The 18,453-nt window shown below is 47.2% G+C and overlaps 1 long non-coding RNA gene across 1 annotated transcript; it reads right to left on the minus strand.

Annotated features, from left to right (window-relative positions):
* Nucleotides 1–6,664: 6,664 nt before the first annotated feature.
* On the minus strand, nt 6,665–17,145 carry LOC139182073 (uncharacterized). Its single transcript, XR_011565637.1, has 2 exons — nt 8,601–17,145; nt 6,665–7,999 (listed from the first exon to the last, which is right to left on the minus strand). It is a non-coding gene; the product is annotated as an uncharacterized lncRNA (long non-coding RNA).
* Nucleotides 17,146–18,453: the final 1,308 nt, after the last annotated feature.

Consider the following 18,453-nt stretch of genomic DNA (forward strand, 5'->3'; position numbering starts at 1 on the left):
AGCTCCTCATCTTATTAGGATTCCCTCCGATGTTACTTGCTACTTTTCCCTTGACCTGCTTAACATTTTCTCTCTGTTGTTAACTTGTCAGTTTGGTTAATGTGTGTCTCAGCATTTGCCTCAGCACTTCGAGCCAGCCAACCGGCACAAGCACAGAAAGAAAATCCGCCGCTGATTACCACAAAAGGCTTTGAGACCTTTTTTCAAACCGGACGGGCGGGGGAGAAACGGGCAAGCAGCTCCGCGGAGCAACACTGCCCCCTGCAGACCACAGAAACCAAACTGCCAGCAAGCCCGGAAGAAAATCGATCCTTCCCGCTCGGTTTTCGGGCAGAGGACTTATGGGGGATGCCCCTGAGGACCAGAGAAAGAAAGGGAACCTTTCGAAGGGGCCCGGGCCAACCGCCCCTGGACCGCGCGAGTTCCGCTCGACCCGCCCACAGAACCACAGCGAGGCGGGCAAGAAGTCAGGAGGTCCAGGAATATCCGGGGTTGCTGAGGGCTGGTTCTGGGCCTGCCCCGGGGAGTAGTGAGGTCAGTGCCAGTCTCGCAGCCTCTGTCTGCTGGGAGATTTCTCCCGGAAACTGCTTGGAACTCTCCACTGAAGGACTTGATCCGTGATGTCTGGGTCCTGTCCGACCTGGCCCCAACAAGATGGTTATTTTGGGTCACTACCCTGCCCTCTTCTCTGTCAGTCGACTCTGGATTAAAGTCCCTTCCGGACCCACCTTGCAGTGAGCTGAGCAACTTGTACTCTGTAACAGGTGATTACTTCCAGGGGCTTTGCATTATAAATGTGTTATCATGTCATAATCTTGATAGAATGGATGAGTCGTTTTCTATGTAGTTTCCCTCTCCACCCCCTTTCATTTAGTGTCTCATTGTAATAAATATGTTATTGTTGGTTTTCAGTCCGTCGGCCGTGTCAGACTCTTTGCGACCCCATAACTGCATGCAGCATGTCAGGAGGCTTCCCTGTCCACCATCTCCTGGAGCTTGCTCAGACTCCTGTCCATTGAGTCAGTGATGCCATCCAACCATCTTGTCCTCTGTCATCCCCTTCTCCGCCTGCAGTCTGTCTTTGGCAGCATTGCAGGCTGTTTTACCTTCGATCCCAGTGAGCATTTTCTTTCACTCTTCCACTGGGGAGGGGAATGTATCCTGCAAACCAGTGTGCAAGCTACAATGTGACAGCCTTGAGACCTGAACATAGGGACATCTCTGAAGAACCCTGAGAACCTGGAGAGCTGACTCTTCCTCTGTGTGCCACAGGTCCCAAAGGCATAAAGTGAGGGCAGTAGTAGCATTTGCTTCTTGGGTGGTGTCCAGCATCAATTACCCAGCAGGATCTTAGCTGGGCACTTGTGCATGTTATGTTATTATTGTAGGTAGCTCAGATGGTAAGGAGTCAGCCTGCAGTGCAGGATAGCCAGATTCAGTCGCTGGGTTGGGAAGATCCTCTGGAGAAGGAAATGGCAACCCACTCCATTATTCTTGCCTGGAGAATCCCATGGGCAGAGGAGCCTGGCAGGCTACATTCCAAGGGGTCTTAAAGAATCAGACACGTCTGAGCCACTTTCACTTCCACTTCACGTAATGATTTTGAAGTCAAAACTCACTGTCATAATAAAGTTCTCTTTAAACATACAGGAATTCCTCAAAGATCCGAAGTAAGACAAGGGTGAACACTCCCTCCACTACCATTCAGTATGTCAGCTTATATTATTTTATTGTAATTTTAAGTGTCAGTGGGTCCGGTGAAAGTTCTCACAACGGGCTCTCTGAAGGCTCAGATGCAGTTTGAATCAGCCAACCGGCACAAGCGGAGGAAAACAAGACAAAACCAGCCGCTGCTTGTGGGAAAAGGCTCCCTGTCATTTTATTAAAGCGCGACAGCGCAGGAAAAACCGGCCCGGCGACACTGTGGAGCAACACTGCCACCTGCAGGCCACAGAAACCAAAACGCCGCAAACCCAGAAGAAAAGTCATAGTTTCTGCTGGGTTTTCGTGCAGAGGACTGGACAACGTGGATGCCAAAGTTAAGGGGGATGCCCGTAAGGCCCAGAGAAAGGAACGGAATCTCTGGACGGGATCCGGCCAAACCATCCCTGGACAGCGACCGTCCGCGGGACCATAGCAACAGGGGCTGGAAGTCAGGGTGTCCGGGAAGATCCTGAGCTTGGTGGGCAGGGCTGCACTCCGATTGGCTGGCTCTGGGTCTGCGCGCCGCCACCCAGTGAGGCCCGTGCCAGTCTCCTGGCCCTGGTCGGCTGGGAGTCTTCTCGGAGACCGCGTTTCGAACTCTCCACTGAACCTGACCGGTGACTTCCGGGTCCTGTCGCCCACTGCCGAAGCCCTCCACGTGCGGAGACGTTACAAGTGCCCTGTCCATTCTCCTCCCTCCCACCCCCGGCCTGTGAACGCGTTCCTCCCGTGGTACACTCACTGTTCTCTCAGGCCTCACTCTTCTGATCCGTCCTCAGTGCCCACGAGGCTCACCCGGTCACCCCGGAGACTCTCCGTCCTTAGCGATGTTCCCTTCCTCCCCACCGGAGCATCGCTCTGCCCACGGTCCTGCCCCGGGCATCAGGAAAGACCGCGCCCCTCATGCTGTCCTGTTTCCAGCCTTCCTCCCTGTCATCACCCTCAACATGACGTCCTGTCCTCCAGCTCCTTCGCACTAGTGCCAGTGCACTGATACCACAACCTCCCGGAGATGTCCAGTTCACCGACCACGCGTCCTTTGCCAGCATGCGCCAGGCCCTCCTGGATAGGCTGAGCCAGGGCTGGAAGCTGTCCGCCGCAAACACACCTCTCCCTGACAAACACAACTCTTGGGCTCCTTGCGGTCACCTAGCTACACTCCTAGACTACACACTAGTAACCTTCCTCCATGCTAATGACCACCAGCTCCACCCACTAATAATTCGTGGAGAATACCGAAGCAACCCCGTGGAATTTCTCAAGTTTCCCAGTCCTGATCTGCATGTTTCTGCCCTGGCACTCTGCTGCCCCTCTCCAGGCCTGCTCCTGACTGCACCCAGCCCCTCACCTCTGCCCGGGATCCCATGCCTTGCACCTTCTCAGGGACTTTGCACCTGCAGTTATCATTCCTCTCTCCTGAACCAGCACCTGCTCCCTCTACATCGGAGCATTCCACAGCACAGGGGGAAACCCACCGTCTTCCACCACCCTATTCTGCAGCTACTGGCACATTACCGGTTGCGCTTCAAAGCAAAACTGCTTCAAATTCTGCTGAGATATTCTCTCCTCAGCCCACTTCCGTGGAGCTTTTGTCCCAGTCACTCCACTGTAACTGGCCTCGTCATGGCCATCATTAATATCCATACTTCCTGATCCCACAGACACTCTTCAGTGCTCATCTTAGCCAACATCTCAGGCACCTTTGGCATATTTGACTCGTGCGTTCTTTATCCCTCTGTTTTTTTTAATAGTTCAGGGGCGTGGGGCTTATGTGACAACAGCGTCTCCTAGATGTACTCGACAAGGTACACATTCTACACCTGGATATTGTTTGGGAAGTCTTGGGTCAAATGAAAGACAAGCCAAAGAAAAGAGCGTCCCAGTCACAGCGGGGGAACGGCCCACAGAGGCAGTGGCAGGCAGAGGTGAGAGAGCTCAGACAAGAGAGGTGTGACAAGAAATGAAGAGGAAAACCAGGGAAAGGAGGGTTCCACCCCAATCACACTTGGGACTCACAGGGGGCACACTGTACAATGACCCAACGGAGACTTTGGGCAGAAGGGTGGCTGCAGTTTAGGAATTTCATTTTCTGGAGCTGATCTTGGTTCCTGCTGCGGTGCAGGTGAGATCCAAGGGAGGGCTCTGCATCACCCAAGGGAGAAATGTGGAAAGGGGCTGAATCCAGACGAAGCCTAAGCAGGCAATGGGCTAGGGGACCTTGCGGCTGAGAATGAGGAGTGGACGTCCCTGCCCAGGGATGGGCTGGACGATCAGACCCAGATTCAGAGGGGTCTGCACATGCCAGAAGGGTGGCTGAGGCTCAGTCAGCCAGGGAGGACCGGGCCCACAGCAAGAGGAGGGAGACAAAAATGCAAGTTTGACCACCCCCACCCACAGGCGGTGCAGGTCAGCATCACCAGGTGGAGCCAGGAGAGGAGAGCACACCCTGCGAGCACACAGCCCGCTACTTCCAATACCGTGCGTCTTTGGTTCCTTTCAAGCCATGCTTCTTGAAAGTATAAACACCAGGACCATCCTTATCCGGTTACCTCTCGATTCCTCCGCCATGTGCCCATCCACACAACATCCCCTTGCTAACGTCTCCCAAGAGCTCCGTGGGCCAACCATAGTACCCAGTGCTGTATTGGCCACAGACACATTCCGTTTTCAAAACCACTTTTCCTTGGTCAGAGTCTGTGACAGCAGCCCACCCTGGCTTTCCCCATACTTCTCAGGCCATTACTTCTAAATCTCCTTATCTGTCCATTTACTTTGATCCCCTCCTAAATCTTGGGCTTTGTTTTGCTCTGGTTTCCAACCTCTGCCCTGTGCTCTTCCACTCCATACATGATTCTTGGGTGACCATGTCACCCCCCAGAGCTTTTACTCATCTGACTTCTTTTCATCAGGATCCCCTGTATGCTGTTGAATTTCCTATAACTAAATCTACCTAGAACGTCTCACCTGGGCCCCAGGTTCCCCACAGGCCGAGATGTATGGGGCATCTGCACTCAGTTGTCCCATAAGCCCTGCAGGCCTGCGAGTAGCCCCAGGCCAACGTTTCCTGTCTCATGGATGGGCACTGCCATCCACCCAGTTCCTTAAACCACAATCCCGGGCATGCTGCTGGCTGTGATCTTCACTGTGCCATGACTCCCCTGGAGCTGCTCTGGAAAAGGCTGACATGAGATCTTCCTGTTGCCACAGGTGGGGATGGGTTCCTCTGAGAGGCCCTGTTCCTGCAGACACGCTCTGAAGGTGTCCTGAGCTCGGGCCTTCACCCTCTTTTGGATCTCCGAGAGAACCCGGGCGCTGTAATGCACCTGAGAGGTTGAAAGCCCTGTCTTTAACAAGACGATGAGTCAGGACACAGCAGTGCAAGCCCATCGCTGGGGAATGTGCCAAAGGATATCCGGAAGAGATCCCTAAGGAACGTTTAGGGAGGTGGGTCTTCATGGGTGTGCACCAAACAAGGGATTGCTTAACTGTATTTTTCCCAATAAGCATCCCGTTCGGATTTGGTCTTCATCCGAGCACAGGAGTTAATTTGATAACACAGGAAACAGTTTAAAACGGCAACTGAGCGCAGGCAGCAGATACGCTGACAGCAGATCCTCGTACATCAACATCAGCAGCTACAATTCTCAGCCATCTTTAATCTTTGATGTACTATTCTGATCTGTCGAATGACATTATCTCCACAGTGTTTTAGAAATGTATTCAACTAACTAGGCACAAGGGATCCTGACAAGAACTAAAACGTACTGAGTTTCACTAACAACAGCAGGGTTTCAACTGTAAAACTTTGGATTCAGGAACACGCAGCAGAGCAAGCACAAGGTCAGTTTTCAAACCAGTATTAATTTGGGCAAGTTGTCCCTTTCCTCAGCCTAAGATAGCTGTCAAGTATAGCGGGTCATGATGAAAACATGCTTTCGCTGTAGAGAGGAGTCGCAAATTTTTGATCTTCAATTTCCTCCAGTAAGAAAGGGTTCAGTTTCCACAGCTGCAAGCTGGGCTTTCATAAGAGAACTTTTTCAGATAATGCTCACGCCAGGGCCACATTCCAGACATACTACTTTAGACCCTCTGTGGATGTCCTGCCAGCATCAGCTCTTCTAAAGCCTCTCCAGGGGAGAATTGATGCATAATTTAGGTTGAGAAGCACAATCGCATGATGCTTCACCTGTCCTGGTTTTAAATAGAATCCTGAACTGAAGAGCCATGTTTGCTACTAAAGCAAATTTTTAAAAAAATATTGTGTCTTCCCTTCTGAGTGGTATTTTGACATATTTACTCACAGCAATATTTAGAACAATTTCAATGACTCAGTGGTGTGTTATGCCCCCAAGTCCCCTTCCTTACCAGACACTCAGGCAGATAGATGGATGGGGAGGGAATGCACCTCAGTCATGGCAGCAGAAGGAGGATGGATGGAGATCCGTTGTCTTGGTTACTGCTCTGCTGAGCATCCCTCCTGCGTTGCTGAGGTCAGGAAGGGGCCCTCGCACCAGGTTAACAGGTATTCCTGTGACCAGAGTTTGGAGCTAAGGGCTGAGATCTGTGACTGAATCTGGGAAATGGAGGCTGGGTCCATGTGATTTGAGAAGGATGGGAAAACAACAAAGTAGAATTTCAGATGCAGGGTGGGTTCTAGGAGCCTGTCTAGAGCCACTGACTTGTGGTCACACAATGGGCGCCTGTGCATAAACACAGAGACACACTAGACGTGTGATCACTGGGGATTCCGTCCTGACGTGCACAGCGACTGTCTCTGGAGGGAGCATCTAGTACATGTGGGGTTAGCCGGATCCAGAACGTGGAAGGAGCAGGGCACTCCTCGTTGTTACAAAAGCAATGGCATATCTTTTCCCACGTCTGACTCGGACATCTGCATTACCTTCCTAAACTGCTTTACTGAGGTACAGTTACACACCACAAATCACAGCCATTCAATGCATCCAGTGCAGTGTCTTTAATAACTTCACACAGTGGTGCAGCCACCACCACAGTGCACTTGTGGAACACTGCCAGCATCACAAAAAGCGTCCGTGTACCCATCAGCAGTTGATCCCCAAAAGGACCTGCAGGCCCAAGCATCCTATCATCTAATTTCTCTCTGTGTAGATTTGCCCTTGGTGGGCATTTCACATCAATGGACTCCTGCAGGAAGTGGCCTTTTGTGTCTGGGTTCTTTCACTTAATACAGTGCTTTGGAGTCTCACCCAAGAGGCAGCAGAAAGCAGAAGTTCATCACTTTTCATCCATCTGTGCTCTTCCACTGAATGGCTAAGAATACTCTGATTACCACTCTCCAGCTGACAGACCTTTAGGCTGCTCCACTATTTGGAGATTACAGACAGTGCTGCTGTGAAAGACATGTAAGGACGAGTATTTGTGTGGACATGGGTTTCATTTCTCATTTCTCCATGATTTCATTTCTTCTTTTGCACGGTGCACAGGCTAGACCCTTCAGTCAGTGTGGAATAGAGGTGGTTGAAGCAGACCTCCTGTCCTGGTCTGGATCTCAAGAGGCAAGCATTCACTCAGACTCTACTAGATGTGACGTGACGAGAGCCGGATGTTTCTCACGGATGTTCTTCACATGGCAACGACGATCCCGTCTATCCCGAGATGGTTGACCATGTTTATTGATTTAGTTATTTACTTATTTGTCCTGAACGGGTCTTGAACTGTGTCAAATGCTTTTTCTTTGTCTGTCAAGATGGCAGGTGGTTTCCGTCCTTCATTACATCAATACGCTGTTTCCCGTAACTGAAGTTGAGTGTTGGTCCAATACTGCAATCCTGGGAAAGATCTCGCACAGCCCTTTGCAAAATGTTTCTCGATTTGGTTTGCAGGTACTGTGTTGAGGGTGTATGCATCGCTATTCATGAAAGATATGGGTCTGTAGTTTTCTGTTGATGGCAATCTGGCTTTGGTACTGGGGTAATACTGTGCTTATAGGATGAATTAGGAAATGTTCCCTCCTCCCTCCTGTCTATTCAGGAAGAATCTGTGAAGGATGGGTGCTATTTCTTCTTTAAACCTTTGATAGATTTCACTGGTGAAACCAGGAGGCCCAGGACTTCCCTCTGTGGGAAGGTCTTTAAATGAATGGTTCAATATCGTTGCTTGCTACAGGTACATTCAGATTTGTTATTTGGCCACTGCCTTTAACCCAACTCCCAACCAGTGTTCTCTGGCCTGTTGGTTCCTATGGCTTGGTCTCTGGCCTAGAATTTGACGTGCTGGACATCTCTCACAACACAGGATTCTGGCTCCTAGTCTGTAACTGGGGAGAGTATGCTGGTCAGAAGTGACCTCCAGATCACCACACCCAAAGGGCAGGTTGGGGATACAGACTTTGAGGTGGGGAGGGGGTGGCACAGCTGATATCTTCATTTACAACCACCTATTCATCCTCCGGGTGCCCTCATGCAGACTGTGGGTAATTCTGCAGTTGGGACTGGCACAGCAAAGACCCAGAATACCCTGTCCCCTCCCCCGCCACGGCCACTTATCTACTCTGATCCTTGTCAGTCTTCTCGTCTCCTAGCAACGCAGCCTCACAGGGGATCAGTGATGCACTCGCCAGCACATCTAAGGGTGTCAGATCTCCTCTCTGCTCAATGACTCAACTCTCAAGCGCAGAGACTGGCCACGCAATTCCTCCTCACCTCTCCGTCTCAACAGCCAGCCTGGCATGGCATGGAGGGGATGTAACATATACAGTGAAAACCTTCATGATTGGCTTAAATGAGGGACTGTGGATGGCAGGATCAACCAGGGTTGGCTGCTGGAGTGAGCCCATCACATCCCACCCTGGGGAACTTGTGTCAAGCGGGGATGACCATCCCTGCCCCAGTGCACTGTGGCTAGCAACAGTGGCATACCTTATCCAGACTTGGTGTGCCACCAGCTGTGGATGGACACTGAAGTCACCGGGTCTTCTTACTTCAACCCAGCCTTTACGGAGGGTACAATTGGGGATGCTGTGTCAGAAATAAACCTGCGCTCATATGGCCTATTAGTCTATGACAAAGGAGCCAAGAACATCCATCACAGAAAATGCTGTCTCTTCAATAAATGGTTATGGAAACCTGGACCCCTTTCTTCACAACATTCAAAAATAAACCACAACCACAGAAGATTAAAGACGAAATTGTTAGACCTTAAACCATAAAGCTCCTAGAAGAAGACGTAGGCAGTACGCTCTTTGACATAGGTCTTAGCAATAGTTTTTTTGACATGTCTCCTCAGGCAAGAGCAACAAAAGCAAAAATAAACAATGGGAGTTCATCAAACTAAAAAGCTTTTACACAGCAAGGGAAACCGTCAAGAAAAGAAAAAGGCAACCTGCTGAGTGGGAGAAGATATGAGGAAGTGATATACATCGGAAAACAGGTAGATATCCAAAATAGCTAAAGGACTCATAGAATGTATTGGGAAAAACACCCAAAACCCGATTTTAAAATGGGGCAAAGCACTGAATAGACATTTCTGCAAAGAAGAGATACAGATGGCTAATGGACATATGAAAAGATGCTCAACATCTCCTCCTCAGGGATTAGAAAATCACGACCACAGTGAAGTACTTCCTCACACTTGTCAAGTAGCTGTTATTAAAAAGACAACAAGTAAGAAATGTTGGGGAAGTTGTAGAGAAAAGGAAACCCTTGTGAGGTGTTGGTGGAAATGTATATCGGTGCAGCCACTATGGAGACAATGAGGGTTTCCTCAAAAACTGAAAACAAGAACTACCATATGATCCAGCAGTTCCACTTCTTGGTATTTTTCTTAAGAATAGAAGAAACATTAGTCACAAAACATATATGCGCACCTCTGTTCACTGAAGCGTTATTTACAGCCAAGGGGAGCCAAGATATGAAAGGAACTTAAGTGCCCATCGATAGATGAGTCAAAAAGGAAGAAATGGTACACACACACACACACACACACAGACACACACACACACATTCACAGTGGAATATTACTCAGAAATTAAAAAAGAATGAAATCTTGTCATTGTTAACAACATGGATGGACCTAGAGGGTGTTATGCCAAGTAAAACTAGGCACACAGAGAAAGACAAATACCACACAGTTTTATTTACATGTGGAACCTCAGAAATAAAATAAGAGAACACGGGAAACAAGACAGAAATAGATTCAGAGACACAGAGAACAAACTGGTGGTTACCAGAGGAGGAGGGAGTAGGGTGATGTGTAAAACAGGGAAGGGATTAGGATTCCAGTTATAAAATAAGGCATGGGAATGGAATGTACATACAGGAAATATAGTCAATAATCTTGTAAGAAATGTCTGTGGTAACACATGGTAACCAAACTTATCATAGCAATTCATTTCATAATGTTTAAAAATATGGAATCATTCTGTTGTGCACCTGAATCAAATATAATATCATATGTGAAATTTGGGCCTCCCCAGTGGCTCAGTGGTAAAGCATCCTCCTGCAATGCTGGAGCTGCAGGAGGCGTGGGTTGGACTCCTGGGTCGGGAAGATCCCCTGGAGGAGGGCATGGCAACCCACTCCAGTAGTCTTGCCTGGAAAATCCCATGGACAGAGGAGCCTGGTGGGCTACAGTCATGTGGTCACAAAGAGTTGGACATGGCTGATGTGACAGCATGCACACACGCATGGCAAATTTACTGAAGAAATAAAGACTGGGGGCTCTGAATGGAGGATGCCAAGGTTCGTGGGTCACTTTTCCTCTGGCAGCCTATGTGACTCCGAGTAATCCCCCTAACTTCCCTGTCCTCTGCTTTCTCACCTCATCAATTAGGATTGAAATCTTCCAAAATGATGGGTCTTTGAAGGAGGAGTAACTAAGGTGACAGAAAGAAATATATTGAATGTGGTCTGATACCTGGTAAAGGATGAACAACCTTGAAATGCCATGTTAGCCCTGCTTAACGTGCCCACACTGACTAAATTCATGCCTCTGAGTTTCAAGAAGAAAAGTTCCCTTGGAGCTGGGAGACAAGTCCTGCAAAATGGGTTGAGCTCTGAAGCTCTTTGATTAGATGACCAGTTCAGACTCCAATAAATATACCTGTTCTCAAGTGCCTCTGTCTGCAGAAGACTCGTGGGTTTCTGCAGAAATATAGCTCTGGGGGCTATCTGAGAGCACAGGCTGACAGACAGCAGAATTTATTTTCACTTCTGAAGAATCTCACAGGCACTTGCTGGCTACAAAACATTGGGCTCTGAGCGTGGGGAGGAAAAGTACATGTCATCACTCATGTCTCCTGTAATGAAAAGGGAAGCTATTTGTTATTAGGGGAAAGATGTTTGTGAAGCACAGATCTGAGAAAGGTCTTGAATTCAGAATACGTAAGGAATTTTAAAATTGCAGAGGACAAAATGTAGTGAAGGAGGACAGATCCTTGTGCCAGGGGTTGGGGTGTGGGAGGGGAAACCAGAAGGGGCAGCACCTGGGCATTTTTAGGGTGATGGACATGGCCTGTGTCCTGGTCGTGGTGGTGATCACTGGAATCTCTCCGTGTGTCACAGCTCAGAGAGCTGCACACCCAAAGACAAGCAGGCCAGGAATTCCCTGGTGGTCCGGTCGTTAAGAATGTGCCTGCCATATAAAATTAATACACAGAAACCCCTTGCATTCCTATAAACTAATAAGGAAAAATCAGAAAGAGTAATTAAGGAAACAGTCCCATTCACCATTGCAATGAAAAGAATAAAATACTTAGGAATAAATTTATATAAATAAACAAAAGACCTGTATACAGAGACCTATTAAAAAAAACTGATGAAAAAAATCAAAGATGACACAAATGGATGGAGAAATGTACCACAGTCTTGGATTGGAAGAATCAGTACAGTGAAAATGACTCTACTACCCAAAGCAATCTATAGATTCATCACAATCCTGATCAAACTAGCAAAGGTATTTTTTCACAGAACTAGAACAAATAATTTCACACTTTGTATGGAAACACTAAAGATTCCAAATACCCAAAACAATCTTGAGAAAGAAGAATGGAACTGGAGGAATCAACCTTCCTGACTTCAGACTATACTACAAAGCTACAGTCATCAAGACAGTATGGTACTGGCACAAAGACAGAAGTATAGATCAATGGAAGAAAATAGAGAATCCAGAGGTAAATCCACACACCTATGCACACATTATCTTTGACAAAGGAGGCACAAATACACAATGGCATAAACAAAGTCTCTTCAACACATGATGCTGGGGAAAATGCTCAACTATGGGTAAAAGAAAGAAACTGGAATACTTTCTAACACCATACAGAAAAATAAACTCAAAATGCATTACAGACCTAAATGTAAGACCAAAAACTATAAAACTCTTAAGAGGAAACCATAGGCAGAAGACTCTCTGACATAAATCACAGCAAGATCCTCTATGACCCATCTCCCAGTGTAATGGAAATAAAAACACAAATAAACAAAAGGGACCAAATTTAACTTCAATGCTTTTGCACAATGAAGGAAACTATAAGCAAGGTGAAAAGACAGCCCTCAGAACGGGAGGAAATAATAGCAAATGAAACAACTGTCAAAGAATGAATCTCCAAAATATACAAGCAGCTCATGCGGCTCAATACCAGAAAAATTAACAACCCCATAAAAAGTGGACAGGAGACCTGAACAGACATTTCTCCAAAGACATACAGATGGCTACCAAACACATGAAGAGATGCTCAACACCACTCATTATTAGAAAACTGCAAATCAAAACCACAGTGAGGTATCATTTCACACAGGTCAGAATGGCCATCATCAAAAAGTCTACAAACAATAAATGCTGGAGATGGTGTGGAGAAAAGGGAACCTTCTTCCACCGTTGGTGGGAATGTAAAGTGGTACAGCCACTGTGGAGAGGAGAACAGAGTGGAGATTCCTTAAAAAACTGGGAATGGAACTGCCACACGACCCAGCAATCCCACTGCTGGGCATACCACCCTGAGGAAACCAGAAGTGAAACAGACACATGTACCCCAATGTTCACAGCAGCACTATTTACAATAGCTAGGACAGGGAAGGAACCTAGATGTCCAATGGCAGATGAATGGATAAGGAAGTTGTGGTACATACACACAATGGAACATTACTCAGCTATAAAAAGGAACACATTTGAATCAGTGCTAATGAGGTGGATGAACCTGGCGCCTGTTATACAGAGAGAAGTAAGTCAGAAGGAGAAAGACAAATACTTATATTAATGCCTATATATGGAATTTAGAAAGAAGGTAGCAACGATTCTACATGCAGGGAAGCAAAGGAGACAGAGATGTACAGAACACATTTTTCAACTCGGCAAAAGAAGGTGAGGGTGGGATGATTTGAGAGAATAGCAGTGTAACATATACATTACCATGTGTAAAACAGATGACCAGTGCAAGTTTGATGCATGAAGCAGGGCACCCAAAGCCGGTGCTCCGGGATAACCCAGAGGGATAGGGTGGGGAGGGAGGTGGGATGGGGGTTCAGGAGGGGAGGACACACGTATACCTGTGGCCGATTCGTGTTGATATATGGCAAAACCCATCACAGTATCGTATAGTAATTATTCTCCAATTAAATGAATTGATGATTAAAAAAATAAAACAGAAGCCCCCTGCCAATGCAACGGGGCAGGCGTTCGGTCCCTAGTCCAGGAAGACTCCACGTGCCGCAGGGCAACTAAGACTGTGTGTCACAACCACTGAACCCACCTGCTTCGACTACGGAAGCCCCCGAGCCTAGAGTCCATGCTCTGCAACAAGAGAAGTCTCTGAGATGAGAAGCGCATGCACCGCCACTAGAGAGTAGTGCTCCTTCTCCACAACTAGAGAAAGCCCTCGTGCAGCAACAAAGACGCAGTGCAGTCAACAATGAATAAATAAATAAGAAGAAAGAAAACTGGGCCAAGCTTACTGTATGTTCATTTGAAAAATCCAATGGTAGATACAGAAGCAGGTGCATCTCTCTATATCCTTTGAATGATCATATCTTGAGTGAAGCTAACAAAAATTACATCACAGGCTATGTTAAAACTTTAGATCAGCTTCCCAGGCACTGCTGTTTTCTAGAGAGCTACTTTTCTCAGAGAACTGTTACCTAGGAACTTTAGTCACCGGAACTGAGGCCTCCACCACATTCCAGGGCAGAAAGCAAAAGATGTTAGGAAGACACGGTTCAAATCCTATGAGTTTATGAGTTGCCTGTGACCACAGCCTAGGATGACCACACATCCCAGAAAGAGTCTCTTCACATTTCAGTAACTGAAACCTGTATTTCAACCACTTAGTTCAGTTCCTTTAGGCCACTGCTGTGCCCTTAAATAAACACTTGGTGTGAAACACTTGGAAAATGACCTTAATCCAATTCACTCCCAACCTCTTTTCACATGTCACAAGGAGTCTCTCACGATGATATTTCCTCACCCCGAAAGCCAATTCTCAGATAAACAAAAGAATTCACACAAACACCTTGTGAAGAAATACTGAGATTTTAGAAAGTGACTCCCAACTAGCCCATGGTTCATCACTCTTTTCTCTCTTCTCATCCACTCTGAGAAAGGAATATTTGGCCATGCTGTCTGATTTGCCCACCAAGTTGCTCATACCACACACAGGATGTTGTTACAAGTGAGCCTACACACAAGGCATTGACACCAGCCAGCCCTACTGAAGTCGGCTACCTGGGAGGCAGGGAGGTGGCCGGGGCAATAAATTCATCATCTCATTTTCTTCATCACCCTACCCCATTTCATTCCCTGCAATCACTTGGCCCAAACGAATACAGATCTCGAACCAAATTGCTGCCTCAAGTTTCCTTCATCATCTCACGTGGCTTCTGAGGCTAGGGAACAGATTTTACTTGAGATGAGTAAAGCTAGAGAGACAGCCCATTGGCCAGAGATTCTGTTTGGGAGGTGATGTCTCTCGGTGTACTCTTTACGACCCCATGGACCAAGGCCCGCCAGGCTCCTCTGTCCAGGGGATTCTCCAGGCGAGGATATTGGAGTGGGTTGCCATGCCCTCCTCCAGGGAACCTTCTCGACCCAGGAATTGAACCTAGGTGTCCTAATTCCCCTGCATTGCAGACAGATTATCTACCACTGAGCCCCCAGGGAAGCCCATGACGAACCTAGACAGCATATTAAAAAGCAGAGACATCACTTTGGTGACACAGGTCTGCAGAGTCAAAACTATGGTTTTTCCCATAGTCGTGTACCGATGTGTGAGTTGCATCATTAAGAAGACTGAGTGATGCTTTCCAATTGTGGTGCTAGAGAGATGACCCTTTAGAATCCCTTGGACAGTAAAGAGAACCCGGCCAATCCTAAAGGAAATGAACTCTGAATACTCACTGGAAGGACTGATGCTGAAGCTGCAAAACTTTGGCCACCTGATGCAAATAGCTGACTCATTGGAAAACACCCTAATGCTGGAAAAGATCGAAGGCAGGAGGAGAAAGGAGGAGACAGAGGGTGAGATGGTTAGATAGCATCGCCAACACAATGGACATTACTTTGTTCAAACTCAGGGAGATAGTGTAGGACAGAGGAGCCTGGCATGCTGCAGTCCATGGGCTCGTTAATAGTTGGACACGACTGAGTGACTGAACCACCACCACCACCCTACCTTTGAGCTTCCTTAAGGTGCCACAGCCCCACTCTCAGCAGGGCTAAGACACAGGAGCTTTCTGTGTCTGTCAGTGGTAAAGGCTGAGACTCAATGTCTTCACACTCTCAGCGCCCCCTGCTTAGGGTTGATGGCGGGTCCTTAGAACGCTCATCACTCCCTCCCAGAGCTCAGACCAGGCAGCCTTCTCACAACAGTAATGGAGCAACCTACCCTGGTACAGAATTGGGAGTTGGAGCTGTTTACCCCTCAATGTGTTTTCTCCCTTTACATTCACTTCCACATTTCTTCCTTGAGTCACTGAATCCAACTCCACTCATCCCCAACGGGTTCCTGTAACAAGCTGCACCTGCATCTCTAGCCCATCTCTAGCACCACATGCACAGGGTGGGTGGCTGTACCCCCTGCGCTATGTATCTTCTTTGTCCTTTCTCTTCGGAATCTGTCGATTCCCAGACATCATAAGAAAGGCTCCAGACCGCCCACAAAGGGGGTGGTGCTGCAGGGGAGGCTGTGACTCTCATCCACAGCCTGGGTCAAAGCAGGTCTGTGTTATAAGCACCGCAAGCTGCCCCACTGCATCATGGGAGCCAAAAGAGCAAAGGTCTGAAAGTCCTAACACAGACATTTCCGTGCATAGAACACCAGTGTCTTCCTTGGGACCTGTGAGCTATTGTTTGGTTTGGGCCTATAGCATCAGTGATCTTTTTCACAATGCTTGCAGGCTTAGCCAGCCTTCCATCAGGAACTCTCTACTCCCCACAGCCCCCTACCTACTGTACCAAAGATATTACTTCTGACTTCAGTGTGCCGATTGGGTTTTCACCTGGCAGGGATACCCACACAACTTTTTTATGCTGAAACCTCAAGATACCTGAGGAGAACGAGTCTTCAGAAAGTCCATTTTTCAATTATAATAGAAAAACTGCCTATGTAACAATGAAGATACAACACGTTAAAATACTAATAAAATGTTATTTGGAAATTATCTAGAATGTCACACTTAAGAGGAAAAAACTTAGTAATTGTCTATTGCCTTCCAGGTTTTTTTCTCTACATTTAAGAAAATTACGAGATGGGGGAGGTAATGTCTTCATGATATTGTATCTGTGGTTCTATCTGTTTATCACTATAGTTATGCTACTTTCCATAATAATGAGGGTGCTCCACTAATGTTGGTCAGAGGAAACACTGTTTAGACCTCAGTATGGACCAGGAACTGTTCTCTGTGATGTGTGCATGTTGACATGACACCTCATGGTCTTTCATTCACCTAGGAGACACTGTGTTCAATCTATATACCGATCCATAGTAATGTTTCATGCGGATGGAGAGGTTGATCTGCCTTTTGATCCAGAGTACACCAGACACTGCACTGTATTCCAGATTGGGGGTCAGATAACACACCTGGCTGTTTCTCTCTGGCCTGGGCACCAATCTGACTCAGCTCTTGCCAGCTAGGTGACTTTGTGCAGATTCATTCACCCATTAAATCTATGTGTCTCTGCTCCTCAGCTGCCGAAAGGGATGGTAGCACTAAACATGCTTCCCTCACAGTGTTGCTGCTGCTGCTGCTGCTAAGTCGCTTCAGTCGTGTCCGACTCTGTGCGAGCCCAGAGACGGCAGCCCACCAGGCTCCCCCGTCCCTGGGATTCTCCAGGCAAGAGTACTGGAGTGGGTTGCCATTGCCTTCTCTGCACAGTGTTGCTATGAGTACTCAAAGACTTCATTACGCGTATACGTACAGAGAGCTAAGCACGGTCCAGAGGGGAGCTCTTCTTCTTGTGTCTCTTCACTTCTGTTTCCGCTTGTTCTAGTAGCCCCCTGTCCCTGCCCCCACGCTTTCACCTCCCCCACCCCCTACTCTGCTCTCTCTCCCCTGTGCCCCTGTCCTCAGACTCTCCCTCCCAAAACACAGCTGAGTATCTCCTCACGATTTACGCCAGAAAATACCCATACCATCACCCTTGGATTAAACAATCACGAATATTAGCAGAAAAGATAAGAAACACAATAAACGGGCAATGCTAAAACTACACAAGAAATAAGGCATTACTGATGAAAGTCTGACTCCTAATATTTTCATATCTTCATCAGAGTCAGATTTTCAGAATTTGATATACGAGAATTAGACTTGATAAAACAATGGCAGAAAAGGCAATGCAACGTGGTTCCTTAAATAAGACCTAACAAAATGGGGCAAACGATGTGTTCACGGGTTGAGAAATTCAATATAATTAGGATGTCAGTAGTCCGCATACAGATCCATCAGTTTCATACAATTCCAGTCAGAAATTCCAGCAGGACTTTTTTGTACATATAGACTAATTGATGATAAAATTTCTGTAGTAAGGCAAATGAACTAGAAGAGCCAAATGATTCTGAAAAACAATGTTGGAGGATTAACACTAACCTGAAATTTACTTTGCACCTTCAACCAAAAGTTGTAACCAATCAGGTGTCTATGAAGAGTGAATGGATATAGAAAACGTGGTGACACCGGTCAGAACAGCCACCATCAAAAAGTCTACAAACAACAAATGCTGGATAGGGTGTGGAGGAAGGGGAACGCTCTCACTCAGTTGATGGGAATGCAAACTGCTATAGCCACTGCGGAGAACAGTGTGGGATTCCTTTAAAAACTGGGACTAGAACTGCCATGTGACCCAGCAATCCCACTGCTGGGCAGACACCCCGAGGAAACCAGAAGTGAAACAGACACATGTACCCCAACGTTCACTGCAGCACTGTTTACAATAGCTAGGACATGGAAGCAACCTGGATGTCCAGTGGCAGACGAACGGATAAGGAAGTTGTGGTACATATACAATGGAATATTACTCAAGTATAAAAAGGAACACACTTGAGTCAGTTCTACAGAGGTGGATGAACCTGGAGCCTGTTATACAGAGTGAAGTAAGTCAGAAAGAGAAAGAGAAATACTGTATATTAACGCATATATATGGAATTTAGAAAGACGGTACCAATGACCCTACGTGCAGGGCAGCAAAGGAGACATAGATGTAAAGAACAGACTCGGACTCAGTGGGAGGAGTGGGTGGGATGATTTGAGAGAATAGCATTGGAACATGTACATCACCATATGAAAA

The sequence above is a fragment of the Bos indicus genome, unplaced genomic scaffold (genome assembly GCF_029378745.1).
Source record: "Bos indicus isolate NIAB-ARS_2022 breed Sahiwal x Tharparkar unplaced genomic scaffold, NIAB-ARS_B.indTharparkar_mat_pri_1.0 scaffold_72, whole genome shotgun sequence".
Classification (NCBI taxonomy): domain Eukaryota; kingdom Metazoa; phylum Chordata; class Mammalia; order Artiodactyla; family Bovidae; genus Bos; species Bos indicus.